This window comes from Notothenia rossii, assembly GCF_949606895.1.
Source record: "Notothenia rossii genome assembly, chromosome: 10".
Classification (NCBI taxonomy): domain Eukaryota; kingdom Metazoa; phylum Chordata; class Actinopteri; order Perciformes; family Nototheniidae; genus Notothenia; species Notothenia rossii.
In genome coordinates, this window is record NC_136908.1 from 57,448,949 (window position 1) to 57,465,299 (window position 16,351).

At 40.5% G+C, this 16,351-nt stretch overlaps 1 protein-coding gene across 1 annotated transcript in view; it reads right to left on the minus strand.

Annotated features, from left to right (window-relative positions):
• The window catches only part of cald1a (caldesmon 1a), a 138,872-nt gene extending 123,715 nt beyond the window's left edge, over positions 1-15,157 (minus strand). The window contains exon 1 of the mRNA XM_079652910.1: positions 15,115-15,157. The gene's annotated coding sequence lies outside the window, so the exon portion shown is untranslated. The remainder of the gene's footprint in view (positions 1-15,114) is intronic.
• Between the last annotated feature and the right edge of the window lie 1,194 nt (positions 15,158-16,351).

Sequence of the window (16,351 nt, forward strand, 5' to 3'; positions counted from 1 at the left end):
GGTCCTACAGTGGGTTCGCACTTACCTCAGATTAACAGGGGACCCGTCAGATGTCAGGGTCGGTAACAAGCAGAGGTGGGGACTCGAGTCACATGACTTGACTCGAGACTTGCTTGACTAACATTGATAAAAGACTTGACTAGACTTTGACTTGGTATTCATGACTTGAGACTCGACTTAAGCTTGAGACAGATGACTTGAAAGGACTTGACTGTTTAAAATTAAATATTTGCGTTTGTTTTTGTAGTGAGATATTACGTTTCGTTTTTTCGAAAAATGTGATTATAGCGCCATGCGCGCAAACCTGGCAACCCACTAGAAGGCAGGAGTTTCAGTTAACATGGCAGCGGCTAGCGTTACTCCAAAAATAGTGAAGTTTGGATTCAAGGATTATTTTGTCGATGACGGTAATAAGAAGAGAACAGCGGTATGCAGGGTCTGCAGCATAAAGATCAGTGACAGGACCACCACAACATCCAACTTCATTCGTCACTACAAAAAAACCACAGAGAAAGGTGCGTGAATGTGTTGTGTTAGCTAGAAAGCTAACGTTAAGTTTGAGCTACGTTAGACTTGGTTTCAAATCGATTAAGCATTGCAAAAAGAAACGGTAAATGAACACTAGAACCGCCAAGGGATTCATTTTGACTAACCCTGATACTGACGGGCTGTCAGGAGAGAGAGAGAGAGAGAGAGAGAGAGAGAGAGAGAGAGAGAGAGAGAGAGAGAGAGAGAAAGAGAAAGAGAGAGAAAGAGAGAGAGAGGGTAAAAGAGATGCCTCGTTTAATTCCCCTGTGTTATTATCAGAAGTTACTGTCAACTTTGGAATAATGTAGTTCATCTACTTTTAGCAGTTTGTTTAAATGTTTTAATTATGTTGTTTGTTTGTAGAAGTGCATCATTCCTTGATTTATTGTAAGATGAATCTGAACTTTTTAATCTGTTATGATGATAAACTGAAGCAATTTCTAAATTAACCCAATTAAGTGAGTTTGAAATCGTCCTAATTAGTTTATAAGGAAATAATGAAGAGGAACAAATTAAATGATTTGAAAATGATCTCTATGTAGGTGCTGACGCTGTTGGCGGTTCTCGTGTTAACAGACATTTAAATTAAATATGAGTAATGGCAAATGCCTTATGATTTTCTTACCTGGAATTCTGCCTTTTTGAACAGACTTTTTGAGTCCTAGCTATATTGTCTGCAGTTCTGGGGTTAATATGAATCTAATATGATTGTCATCGGTCTGAATTAGATTTCAAATGATTAACTGTGCATGTAATAAAGATCATAGTGTGGGTTGAATCCATTTTCATAACCACTGTCTTTTAACTGATTTACTGTAAATGCAGAAACTGGGCTTATTCATCAGAATTTCCTATGACTTGATTTGACTTGCTTGACCTGAGCAATGACTTGACTTGACTCTCATCACAGTGACTTGGGACTTGCTTGTACTTGTAGGTCAAGACTTGAGACTTGCTCATGACTTGCACATGTAGGACTTACTCCCAACTCTGGTAACAAGACTGGAGGAGTGGTGGACTCTCCAATTATGTTACTTTGAAACAGAATATGGAATTACAAGCAGGGTTACAATGTTACTAAAAAAGAGCATATTTTCTTTGTTGTGAAAGGATCCGATTGCATTTTTTATTCAGTAGATGAACCTATATGTTCATAAAATAGTGTGTGCGAGCTTAACCGTATGGATTAAACTAAAACGGAGCATTTTCTGTTAGCTCAGATTTCATTTCTGCTATTTTAAACTGTAGTATGTGCTCATGTGTTTCATTGTTGGTGTATAGGCTACTGCCCGACTACGCTTAATGAAAGGCAGGTTGCTAAAAATTCAGATTTCTGAGCAAAGGACACACTTCTGATACTGAATATCTTGTTTTCTTCTTGTCTAAGGTCACATTGTGAAGTAAAACACATAATATTGTTATTTATTTTCTCTTGTATTAATTTGCATTGCATTCAGTATTAAGGTAAACTAAAACAGAAAGTCATTCGGTCAGATTTCTTTTTATTTTGATCAGATTAGGTTACTGATGACATTTTGTACAGGCAGCTAGTAATTATAACGTATCAAATGTCAAAGTAACCCTACTAACACATATATGATGTACAATGCAAAGCAGTTTGGGTCAGGCAATTACACTGTAACATCAAAGTAGATCTTTAAATGCTTAATGGTGAAATGGATAAAACGTGTTAAAACTTCAAAAGAGCAATACATGTTGTTGTATATGTTATATTATTTTTAGACTTAATTTTGTCTTTTTTTACTAAATAAAAACCTCTAGGGCAACAAAGGGCAATTATTAAGACATCAACTTTTTTTTGTGCCGTAGTTCCTCTTTGCTATCCTTGTCATTTGTTCCAGCCTTCATGTTCATTTCTTGGTGACTTGCAGACTAACATGAAATTGGAAAGGTCAAGCTGTCATGCTTTCAGTATTTCTCCTGGTTCTATTAACAGAACAGCATGAGATACACGTAAGTAGCAGCAGCGAGCTCCCATTCTTGAAAGGTTTTCATTAGAGAAGTGTTTTCTTTAATCTGGTGTGTTTTCAGCATCGTGGCAGCCGTGAGACTCAGAGCCTCGGGGCCTTAAACTGGAACGCAAGTGTCTGCCTTTTCAAAGCAAACGTATGTAAAGTTAATGGCCTCTTAAATAAACTGTCAATCGCGTTGGCTTCTTTTTTCTTAGCCGCCCGAGTGCACAAATCTTCCACCATGAAAGCTTCCCCTCTCCTCTTTTTCCCACCAACCTATTACCTATAATAATTGATCCTTTCTGATCCTGACCATTTACATTCCAATCTAGAAAAATCTACAGATGGAGGCGGGGGAGGGGCAGTCGGTTGAAGCGATGACACAGTGTTCAGATAGATTGCGCGGGTGCAAGGTGACTAATGTCAGGAGAAAAGGGTCCTATATCTTACTGTCTCATTCAAATCTACACTCTGCTGTCGGGCTGTCAGCCTAAATCACGGCGCACTGGTTTCCCTGGGCCAGAAGGCGAATTAGCGATATTGAATCCGCAGTCGAAGATAGAACAGCTCATAGAGTTTGGCGACTTTGGACCACCAATAAACGTCGGCACGAAAAAGGATGGAAAGAAGAAAAAACAGACCAAGTAGTTCTCGCAGGAAAAATATGAAGTTCTCAAACAGCAGATAAACCTTTGTGACAACAGTATCTGTGGGCGTCTGTTAGGATATACCTCCAGGACTCGACCAACGCCATGACATTCTATCTACTCCGCCAGGGCCAATGAATCTCCTGGATACAGCTCTGAGGTTGGCAGCAGGATGCGTGTCTTTTGTCTCAGTCTCATCAGTTAAGGACATTTAGACCAGACGTGCCCTCTTCTTATTTTTTTTGTTGCCTGCGAGTATCTAAAAGCCATTTCCTTGTTAAATATTCATGCTGCCCTTCTCTTTCAAGCAGTCGAAGATATGTTTTGAAGTGCGCAAGTGCTGTATTGGTGTTTTGATGGCGGGGCTTAAATGGAGCGTGAGGACTGCAGATGTGCGGCCCAGGATTCGGATGTTAATAGCCGTGTCCGTTTTGTTTGTGTATATGAGACAGGCCGAGGGAGGCGAGGAAGGAGAGGAGGACTGAGATACTCGCGAGGGAAAAGCCCTCGATAGAAATCTTATTTTGCTAGTTCCCCATTTTTGTCCTCGCTCTTACCCACCCAGCAGCTCCTTACTTGAAAAGCCAGAACTTCTTGCACGTCCTTGAGAATAACCTGCTTGTGATGAGTGCTGTATAATCTTTCGTAGGACTTACTTTAATTGACAAAAGAACCATCAAAGGCAACTTCATAGCTTGGACTAAGCGTAAATCATGTTTTAATTAAGGAGGATATAAGGATTCCTTTTTCCCTCAGCGAGGAAGACATTCCCAATGGACTGCCTTCAAATTCCAGAGTAACATCACTCCAAATAGCTTAACTAGATGCTAATTGGAGAATGTGCTAGCCAAGAAGAGACTTCATCGTTTTTTTTACATCAGTCTTTTAGGCGAAAGGGCTACGGTGGTGCTTTTTTTACTTTTAAAAAGGGGCAAAGTTGATTGCTTCCAAAACAGCACTTCCTTTTGGGCAACGGATTTCGCAAACGGGACAGAACAAGAAAGGGATAAATTGTAAGTGTCAGCAATTTGTTTGTGGCTTTGCCCTTTGATTTTTCTCTCAGAACTTTTCGTTTGAATAAAAACGAAGGGATGCTGTGCAATGGGAATTGAATGTAAGGATGACATGAAAATCCCTGACAAAGAAAAAGCAGTTAACATCGCAGCAAGTTGGGTACAGTACACTTCTTCAAGAGGAAGCTAAATTATGTTATTCTGTCAGACAAAAGGAGAGTCTAAAACACATGAAATGACTGTATTGTATTCTGTTAAGCAATCACAGCTCTCATTCAGGTGTAGGATTCACAGATAACCTTGAGGTATGAATGGAGCCAACGAATAACTGCCCACAGAAGCTATCACGGGTGTACCAGTCATTAACATGTCATTTATGTATATTGGGGCGTGGGGGGGAGACAATAGGCCATAAGGGGGGCCAGGTGGAAGAATTAAACTCGCAAATCACTTAGGATCTACCATTTCTACTGGCAACACGCTAGCAATAAACACAAACTCATTATTGCAGCGCACTTCGTTGGCCTATAAATGTCTTCACAATGGAGACAGGTAATAGTGATGAGTAAAGCCTTACATTGAACTGATAGGCCAGAAGGGAACCCGCCCAGCATCTGTGTGTTTTCCAGGGGAAATGTCTGAAATGGCAGAAGCAATGGCCTGCGAGTTGTTTGATTAGGGCTCCCTGTGGACCAATCACGCTGCTACAGAAAGAGCGGAGGGAGAAAGAAGGGAGAGCGTGTTTTTGGTGAGCATTAACCACCAATAACAAGTCAGGTTTGCTTTCTGCTTCAAAAAGCTTGATTCCAATCACACAATACATACAGTATGAAGACAATTAGCTCAGCAGGGAGACTGACAAACAATGGTAAACTGCTAAAAAATCATTATCATCCATCTAGAATTACTAATAACCAATTATATTTCATGACCACATTTGATGAATTTTCAAGAATAACTGACTAATTCGAACATCTAATTTAAATTAGTGTCATATTCTTTTTTATATGTGAAAAAAACATAATCATGATATTGTTTTGTAAAATGTCCTAATATTTAATCTTTATTTCAGACAAAGCTATCAGACATTGGCTCTTGTTTCACATTGAATGCACAGCACAAGCCTTTTTAACAAAACTTCAGACTATTCCTCTAACCTGTAGCCTTAAGTGACAGTTTGTTACAGTTCATTCATATCCCATATTTGCTTATAGTTATTATGCTAAAAGAGATACAAAGTCCCCCCCCCCCCCCCCCCTCTTGCTTCGTAGCTGCAAATGCAAAGTGTCCCATCAATTGGCAAACAATCTCATCTAGGCAGGCCTTTAACCTTGAAAGCTGGCATCCGATGGAAAGGCAAGTTTTATGATTCGAGTCTGGCCTCCAGAAGAAAAACAGTGAGTCACTGTTCATTTACATCCGTAGCAGCATGCCCTCTGGTGATACCTGGGCAAATGACTGTGCCTAATTCTTGAATGTTACACAATTATAACCGCACTTTAGATTACACAAACAAGACCTCCATGCACTCACACTTACTTAAAGTCCACTTGTCACATCAGAGCAACACTCACATTACGCCAGCCCACCCAGAAACACATCACACGCAGGCGCTAATGAATGGCACCACTAATTAGCCTTCCTTCCTTTTCTTCTGCCTCCCATTCCCTTAACACAGGATCACAGAGTGTGGGTCGGCCATTCTCAGTGTGGAGGGCAGACTATTCGCCAGAGGGTCCTTTACTGCCGAAATCACCAAGATGCCGGTGAGCAGCTTGTCTGATTAGCACTGATTACTCTCTAATTGGAGTTCTCCAAAACACGATGACCTCTGCTTTGTTTACTGATGGGATTAATCACAGTCTGGCAGAATTAGAAATCCCAACTGAATTCATTCCTTTCTCATTATTTGCAGGCTGCGTAGCTCGGCGCCCTGCCCCTCACCACCCGATGCTGAGTGGTCGGCAAATCATTTAAAAATGCTGAACAAGCGGTGTGTCAAATCCAGGTTAAGCATCAGCCATGTCACCGTCCCCCCTTTCGATTTGCCAGTTTAACCCAGCTGTTAGTCTGCCTCTGTTAACTCTGACTCAAAGAGTAACGCTTTAGTTTCACATTTCTGCGTCTGCAAAGGTTTAGCGGCTCTATGAAGAACATTAAACACCATTTGGCATACGTGTTATGCTCTTTTGGGTTTTCTCCTTCCTATGGTGTGTCATATTCCAACTCATTGTACGTGATAGGCTAAGGGGCGGAACATGTCTAAGCGGTTGACCAATCACACCAGAGCTGACCAGCTAACTAATCAGAGCAGACTGTGCTCTGGTTTCAGACAGAGGGTGAAAAAAGGTGCTTCAGCAAAGGCAGTATGAGAAAATTAAGAGCTTTTGAACATTAAAGCGTGTATGTAGCATAATATGTCCCCTAGCTACTTTCAATTATTTGTATGTGCGTATTGTGTTAAATAGTGCATATTTTATTCTAGTGTATGCTAACACCATTTCTGATGAACAGGGAATTTGATTTAAAAACAACTACCCCTCAGATGCCTATGTGGTTTGGGTCCAGCCACATTTTTTAATTAACTGACATTGTAATTAACCAACATCTGAAAACATACATACTGTAACATATAATAACCCAGTGATTTATTACAGACACTAACTCCCAATTAGTGAGGCTGTGTCTCGATCGAGTACTTTGGTGTTAATCAATCCTATCTTCATCTTCTTATATACAGCATTACTCTTATCAATACTGTAGCATAGGCAGGCTCTGTTCACCACACCTCAACACGTTGCATTCACAGGCTGAGCAAAAAATCAGATTTTCAGGTTGTTTGCAGTGTCTCTGTATTGTTTGGTAAAATGAATGACATGAGATCTATGGTAGGGGGTCTTGCAGTAACTCATCTTATGCTTGCATCATTACGTGAAGAACTTGGGGAGAAGCCTTCAACAACATCCAGCTGCATTGATTAAAAATGGTTAAGTTCAGCCATGTAAGGCTTTGTCAGAGATACACAGACGCAGTACATCTGATGACAAAGAACAGCACCACTGAGATTGCACACAAAGGGTGAAAACAACAGCCTTCAAGTTTGTTTGACCACTTCAGACAAGCAAGGTAACTGACGACATAACAAGAATCCTCCGGAGAGCCCGAAGACAGGAGTAGTTATACATGTAGACAGGTACAAAGACAGAAACACAGATGCATGTGGATAGATCTGGTGTGACAGGTAGGATACCAGGCAGCAAGTGAGAGGACAGAACAGATGCTCTGGGACAGCATGGGCTCGCAGCCGTCAAAACCACAGAGTGTGTTGTCAGTGCAGAGAGGTTGATGGCAACATCACAGATCCAACTTAAGATCCTACTCGCGAGCGTCGGCTGCACCACAAGGACCGAGTTACTGTGGCTGGCAGCGGCAAGAAATGACCGGATCCAATAATCTCACTGGCATCTGTCACCCCCTGAACTCTGCAGTCCAGTCTACAGTGTAAACAATGTCTGCTGTATAGGCTTTCGTTATGATAAACCACAAATGAAATGTTTGTTATTCTTCTGGAAACTCTTGAAGAAACAGTGTGACGTGATGCTTGATGAATTTCTTGCTGCGAGTTATGTGAGAATATGAATATGCCTCTCATGTAAGTTAATTTATTCAAAGAACCTCGCTAAACTTACAGTCTAGAAGCTAAGAGGAAACAGCTAGCTTGGCTCTTAAGGTAAAAACATATGCATACTTACACTGGTAATCTGATGAACTTTGTTTTTTTTAAGGATGTACAGTATGTGGCCAGATGCAGGGACACATGAGGCCACTGCGCCTGGAAGCTGTTTGACACAAAATATCTACAGCATGATTCCCTGTAAAACCACAACGGTCAGTGTCTCCCAGTGGATGCATTGAACAAATGATATGCTTTAGGGAGCTGCTGGTACGGTGCAGTGTACTTTTGAACTTGGTACAAAGCCAGGCCAGCTGTTTCCACTTGCTTCCGGTCTTTATGCTACGCTACGCTAATTGTCTCCTCGCTCCGGTTGGATACTCACACACAAGAGTGGTGTCGACCCTCTTATCAAGCTAACGTTAAGAAAGCCAATAAATAAGGCACATCAAGGCCCTTTTATTTAGTTACAGTTTGTATGCATGTGTTCGACAAAGGTCAAAAAAGGTTTTGGCCATTTTCCGACTTCTTTGCCTCCTCATCAGCAAGGCTCTGTTTGTTGTTGAAAATGTTTCCGTAACCTAGCAATAGCGGTTGAAAGCTATTTTGTTAGGTAGTAAGCAATGTGGTTGAGTTGCCTCTTAGCAAAAGACTCTAGATCACGATGCGGAGCCAGCCATAATGGCTTTGTAAGACTTGTATGAAACACATTTTAAAAATGGAGATAGTGTCATTATTCTACAGCCAATATATTGTGCAATCAAAATAACAAGTTCATAATGAAAAGTTAAAGCAGAAATGTTATCTCCTTTAACAGGAAATTGGTTGACCATCTCAAGCCATTAGCCCTTTTTACAGCGTCACCCTGATCTCCGTGATTCATTAGGTTCGTGTTTTCGTGTTAGAATTTCCTGGAATACGGATTAACACTGAAAAACAGAAGTGATAATATCAGCATTCATTTATCTGAGGTTTCTCAGTAGCATCCAGAAGTCCATTAACATGAACAGATTTAACCCTGTGAGAGCATGCCAGAACGATCTGACATAACAAAAAAACCATTCCTAATAGAAAGACATTTTCCATTAGGCAGAATGAAAAATAGCACATTTAAAAAAAGGCACAGAATAGTTGGTAATGGGTCTTTTTCATTTGAAAATGTAAGATCCTGCCATCAAAAAAAATGCTATCCTCTTGGTTTAGAACCTCTAACGCTTAAAGAGCAACTTGCAGGTTTTTTTCTTTACTACATTTATGCTTTACCTTGTCTGAAAATTACATCAAAAAAGTTAATACAGGATTTGATATGTTTTACAAGACATAAGGGCAGGAATTCAGAGGGAAAGGAATTGCTTTTTTTTAACGTCAAACGCGACATATTACGTCACATGGGGGAGCAACTTTCTCGGACTCCTTCTCTGCCCAACCCGCGATAGTAGTTTGTAGTTGGTTTGAGCGGTTGTGATTTAGTGAGCTGGTATTTTTTCGGTCATTTTACATTGCATTTTAACCATTTGTAATCATGGTGAGCTGGAGTTTGTGCACCTTGCACCTGTCAGGACATCGAGTCCACAGTTTCCCTAACAGGAAAAGGACCGGAGCTAGCTTTCGTTCCTGGGTACGTTGTGCGAGGTGCGAGGTGGACGCCTAGCAGGCTCATAATTATAATCATATGCATTCGAATATATATTTTCAACCTCTTCTGTGTCAAAACTAGCATTGTGATCCATGTTGATTCATACGTTAGACCGGCCGCTCTCCCCCATGTTACGTCACACGCGGAGGCTTTTTTATGCGGAAGTAAAAATGTCTTACTAAAACGACGCCAGATGTCACTGTAGTGTATATTTCTGTATATTTTTTGGAAAATCTAGTGTGTTCATCATTTTCCTACACATTTATTCACTGGTGTCTCTAACCTGAAAGTTGCTCTTTAAGGATCCACTTTAACCTTACAGGTGCAACCAAGGACAATGAGCCAAACATCTAGATTCTTAGAAAAAAGAACATCTGCAAGAATAAAGAGCTGCAGAGTGAAAATACAGATCAAAAGCGTTTTCACTTGATTTGCAAATTATTCCTGATCTCTCGCCATGCTGCCTGGGATCTTTGGGTTGTAGAGATCTCTCATCAATAACAGCGAGCCTGGCAGTGCACGGTGAGCGAACACTGCGCTGTCATCTGAACATCATCAAAGATGAATCTGTTTTGAATGGTTAAAGAGCTCACTCTCACCACACAAGGACCTGCTGAGCACACCTCTTAGCCCTTTGCAGCCTGAACCAAATTGCCTTATCTTGTGTAGAAAAACGATGGAGCCGCTGTTACCAACGGGGATACTAAAACATTTAACTGACAGCTTCCAATTACACACGTATTGATTACAGTAGAATTCTCTCTTACCCTCTTGCCTCTGCTATACCTATCATCTGGATCTTTCTTTGCCCTTCTGCAGATGACAAGATAGTGAGGCCCCACAGATCAAAATGTCAAGAAAAAAAAGAAAAGCAGAGAAATGACACAGAACAGCAGAACAGAGAGCAGTACCCAAAGAGCCTTGCTGACAATAATTGCAGCAGAGTGGTAATGGCTCACAATTGCACCCTTACCCTAAGATTAAAAAAGGCTTTGGACGTTTTTATAGAAACGTTTAACGGCACATGGCAAACATAGGCCTTTTCAAAAGCTTTTTGAAGGCTGCATAAGGTTGCATTTTAATTTCTGAGGTAGCTTCCAATACAATTTTCCTATGAAAAATCTTAACCCTCTCGTTATCAGGAGAGTAAAACAAGAACAACAGAATAATTCAGTTTGACAGGCCCTCTGGATGACCTTGATATTTTACTAACGGAAATATACCACATCCTGGTCCGTCTGACAGAACTGTGCCTACAAACGCAAAATAAACGCCTTAATTGGCTGTGTAAAACTCTTGCTCCATTACGAAGGGTGCATGGTGCCTGATAGCCTTCATGGCCACTAAAGCTCTTCATTAATCTCCATCCACAAGGTCAAGGAGTTCGCCTGTACGAGACAAATGAATTATAGCTCCGCCATCAAGAAACTAACCTATTTGGACCAAGCCACAGGGGCGGGGTGCAGATTTTGGGAGAACATTTGTTATCAAATTAAGCTGCAATTTAATTCCTTTAGAGAGAAGACAGTTGTTATGTTGGAGAAAGTGTTGATCAGGAAATCAGTGTGTCTGCTGTGTCCTCAGGTTGTGTAAAGAAATCTAATTTCATTTTTCTTGTCCTGAAGACCGTTGGAGGTCAATTTGTCTTAATATATTTTTTGTGAATGGATTGATAATCGATGTGTACATGTGTAATCTATTCATGTGAAGCGCTTACCACAAATTCATACAACATATATGTAAACAAATATATATATTTGTCTCAAAAACTACGGAAGAAAATAAGGGCCACATGCGAAATGATTAGATATTAGATGTGGTCAAAAGGTAGTTTTTTTCAGAATTTAAGTCAGAATTCCAACTTTATTCTCAGAACGAATAAAAAAAACAACGACCCAATAATAATATTGAGACAAATCTTCCTCCAAAAAGACCCTTTAAGCTCCAAACCCCAAGAAAACTCAACGGCTTCTTCCCAATACAAAAACTCTGGGCATCACTAGAGCTTTTATGTGAACAGCACCTGACCCTGTAATAACTCCCTCCCACCAAAGCAGGCTTGGTAAAGGTTAGCCTCTAGGGCAGCACTTAATGTAAAGGAAAAATATTGCGTGCCTAGAAAAATAAATCAAAATGCATTTAGGACAGGTGTGCACTCATTCATAACCTCCAGTTCCCTGCACACCCTCCCGTGAGCATTGTATGCAGCCAACACAACAGCTCATACCAGAACATTGTGCTTTCATTACCTCTCATATCCTTTGCAGGTGTGTGCCCTTTTCGTTTTTAATCAAGGTTTGCTAATGGAAGATGAAATGAACACTTTCCAAAGCAGTTTATCCATAGTTACCGGTCAGCTGCAGGGACTTTGTGAAAGACACTCACTTACTAAGGCCTGTGATCAAAAGTGCTTCGGCTGATGATAAGATGGGGTTGTATGAGATACGCCTCTTTAATAAATCCTCTTCCAGTAGATGTTTTGGAGCCATTACATCCTGTCCTCAGAGGGAAAGGAGAATCAAAATTGTAATGGGGGTGGATACTGCCATCAAGGTTTTAATGACGGACATTTTGGTGGAGAAGTGACCAGAGAAAAATTGGTGGTACTTGACAAGAGAACATGGCTGAGAAGCAAATGGCATGACCTCAATTACATGAGCGCCTCTGAGTTTGTATCGCACCTAGAGATGCACATTTGCACACCTCACTAAATGCATATTTGCTTGTGCACTTTCACAGGCACATTAGTACATTAAAGAAAATCAGAGCAGTTTTGTAAGCTTTTTGTCTGTGAGCTGTTTTATTAGTTTATTCTCGTGTTAAAAAACGATATACATATTTATTTTTAAAGGGAAACAACTGACATTTAAAAAAAAAAAAAGTGTATTCATTTTATATTTTAAATATGAATTTTTAAATGTTGGTTGTTGTAAATGTTGTTTACATTATGGAGCCTTTTATCCGAATTTCAAAAATAATTAAATGTTTTCATGATAAACCCAGTGGAGTTTTCTTGTAAACAAACCATTTTGTTGCTCGCCAAATACGATGTGTTTCATTGATGTTTAATAAATGGGCGTTTCCTTCATCATATCAAATATTTTTATATTTTATTTTATTTGCTTATTTCTAACTGTGAGCGTGCTAGCATTTTTCCATCTTGTGTCTGCATGCCACCACATGACAAATTTAAAAAAGGACCCACACAAGGGACACTTGTCCTTTAAAGTAATAACTTCGCAGGACACCCTTGAGGACTTTTAAATTCTGAAGGACTACATTTTTTAATAAAATGTCCCTTCAACTGATGAGTTTCTCTTGATTAACAACACGTTTTTTTATTTTTTACAGCAGTCTTTACTCGTAGAAATGGAGGGATGGGAAAGTCTTTGTCTGCAATAAAATGTTTGAAGTTACAGTATGTATTTTTATGAGAACTGCAACATTATTTATATTGTAGAGAAGTCTGTGTGAGCTTTGAAAATGTGCTTATCAAATTAGCACGATTTCCAAAAACGAACTAAATGCTCAGCCAGTGAAAACATTAGTGGGATGTCTTATATGGTCTTGGAAGAAAATACCTAGTGATGTCATCAGGATGTTTTTGTCCATAGTTTGAACAATGTGAAATCCGGCAGAGTGGGTTTACCAACAAATCTATTGCGGCAAAAGTAAGGATCAAGTCTTTCTTTGGAGCTCGGCCCATTTTATGCATAAAAAGTCAGGATATTTTTACCTCTACATCTTAATTTTGACCATTCTTCTTCTTCTCTGTCCCTTATCCTCAACAACTTCCCCAAAATACAATACTAACTAAGTTGAAGACAAATGACAAATGTGCCTGTGTGTGTTGAAGGAACCAAAGTGAGGACATTTCTATAGCACACATGCGGCCATTCCATCTTCCGTTCACTCGTGGTCACACAAGTGCAGCTACACATTGGAGTAATAATGGAGGTGAACAACTGGTCAAGGTCAGCTGGGCAACTTCTATTCATTACACACATGAAAGGGGGGGGGCGTGCCGTTCTGTTCTATATCAGCGAGATCATAACATACGCTCAAATACACAAGCGCACGCCTTCGAAGCACTTACACACTTTGCTGCCGTAATAATTCACGTTCTCTGGCGCATGCTGTGTCAATGTGATGCTCACTGTTGGGAAACACCATTTGAGGTGGTACAACTGCTAGTGGTGCATGTGAAACGTGGCTCCCCATAGCTACCAATCATTACAAATCTATATGTGTGTGTGTGTTGGCACTCAGTGGGAGGGACAGGGATGCATGTTTGCCCCAAGCGGTTATAAGACGAGTGGCTGTTGTATTGCAAACACACGTCAAAGAGTGTGTACAGTAAGCATCATGCGTGGATGATGGGACGGTGAAGTTGGGCGGAAAAAGGGTTCGATTTGCCGCGTAAAAAAGAGATTAAAATGGAAAAAATGCACGTAAAGGGTTGTCAATGTCAATGCAATAACGCTTGTGATTAAACTAGAAATACCTCAACAAGCTAAAAACTTATTACGCAAATCAATAACAATCAGCAAGTTTGACCCAAGTTGCTTTCTTAATACCAGCAAGGATGTTTACCATGAATTGCATTGCATTGAAAAGACAAAGAAAGTGAAGGAATCAGCACAAGCTACATGTACTGCAGTGACTGGAGACCCCTGCACATCAGGAAATACCATCACTACCTCATGTAACACAACTAATCGATTCTTTAGGTGTGGGGAAAACAGAGGAAAGGCATTTTGCTAGGATAGAGGCAGAGATGATTTGACCTGTGTAGCGCCCATAATACAGAGGGTGACCAAAGCAGTCTCGTTGGTCCTGATTGATAGCGTATATTAATGAACTAAATAGTAAAATCTCTTATTTATGCACATGATATAAACGCTGTATGTAATCCAGTCTTGATTAGCTTAATTATATCACCAACTTCTACATAATATTGCTTTTTTATAGACCAATACTTCCTTGATCGGCATAACAATAATTCACCTACACATTTTAGGAATGAATAAGTTTGACGCTAAACGAACAACAAACTCCAAAAAAAATCCTCATATTGCTTGAAATAACTGCAAAATTACAAAACATTCACTCGAAACTCAAACTGAAAAATTCTCTGCCCCAGTTTTGATCACCTCCTGGCTTTGCCTCTTGGCCGCTGCTCCACGAGATGCGAAGCTTGGCCATCACTTGACAGCTGCAGCCCGGAAAAAAAGACATTTCAGATAAGTCGAGCTCAGTGGGTGAACGCTCCCCCGTTGAGCACCGCGGTTTATTGTCCCAACAACCGGCGGTCATGTCACACCTCAGAGTGTAACTTAGCCCTGACACCTCACACACTGGTTCCGTGCCCTGCGGTGGCTTAAGAACGCCGCTGAGCCGTGTTACCGTGTCCTGCCCAATGACACTCACCAGCAAGGTGACTCAGGGCTCGCCTGCTGTAAAATGGCACCGCTTCACATCAAATTGATAGTGTGTTTCTGTGTGTGTGTGTGTGTGTTTCTGCGTGTGTGTGTGTGTGTGTGTGTGTGTGTGTGTGTGTGTGTGTGTGTGTGTGTGTGTGTGTGTGTGTGTGTGTGTGTGTGTGTGTGTGTGTGTGTGTGTGTGTGTGTGTGTGTGTCCTGACCTGTAGTAGTCTCTCTCTCATGTTCCCTCTCTGGTTAACTGGTCAATTGGACAACTGAGGAAGAGAGAAGGGACAGAAATAAGTCTGCAGCAATTAGCATGTCATTTTAAAAGTAGCATCTCATTTAAAAAAACAAAACACCACTTAATGAATCAAACTACGGGGGGATTTTTTCTCGTGTCTGAAATGTGGCTTTTCTGAGTTGAAGTATGTTTGAGGTAGGCATTTCAAAAGTGCCACCTCCACCCACTCATCCACCTGTAGGCTCTGAGTCCGTCAGTGCTACCATAACAAAAGCACAAACTAAATTGAGAATGTTTTTCTTTATACAATATATAGTCTTTTGACTTTTGGGTGAGTTTAAAGGTGGGGTAGGTACGTTTGAGAAACCGGCTCGAGATACACTTTTTGTTATATTCCATGGAATGCTCTTAACATCCCGATAGCAATGAATATTTGAAGTGCTTTGACAAAAAATCCATTAAAAAATGTCATCTGTGGAAGCCGTAGCTCTGTAAAAAGCACGACCAATCATCTGAGCCGGCCCGGCTAAAGTAACTGGATGGCCTACCTGCCTGTCAGCCTTCTATCTGTGCACAAACTTATCTCGTGCCCTCATTGGTCATGTGCGCGTTCGTGTGTGTTTGAGGAGGGGCTCTGTAAGGAAGTGGCAGATTTTTTCCGGCTGTGTATTTTCAAATTCTAGCGCACTCGAGCAGGTTTCTCCTAAATTACATACTCCACCTAACTGGCAGTGACATAAAAAAAAGCTGCAATTTGATGAGAACTGATTCAGTGTGCAGTGTATTTATTATACCAAAGAAAAGCCTAAACAGTCTGCTATGACAATTGATACTGTATAACAAGTTTGGAATATCTAGTACGCACTTTGAACACAAGTTAGCCATAATCTCCACTTCCTGTTCTCTATGGCTTGGTCTTTGAGTAGAGACAAAGTTAAAAGCTTGACACTCAAGATAAACTGTGCACTGCAGAAAATACATTTTCCTATTGCCGCCTCAGTCAATCTCGATGAATAGTTTCAAACATGGCGATGAGTAAATGGGAACGAATAGCAACAATACGCATCACAGCAGTCAATGTTCTTTGTCAAAGCCCATAAAACGTACCCTACTTAGCAGTCAGTTGAAAATAGTTCTTAGATATACGTAGATGCACATGTATATGCCGTGACAGAAGTTAGTTTAGCTATTTACATGATGGGAAACTAATGCAC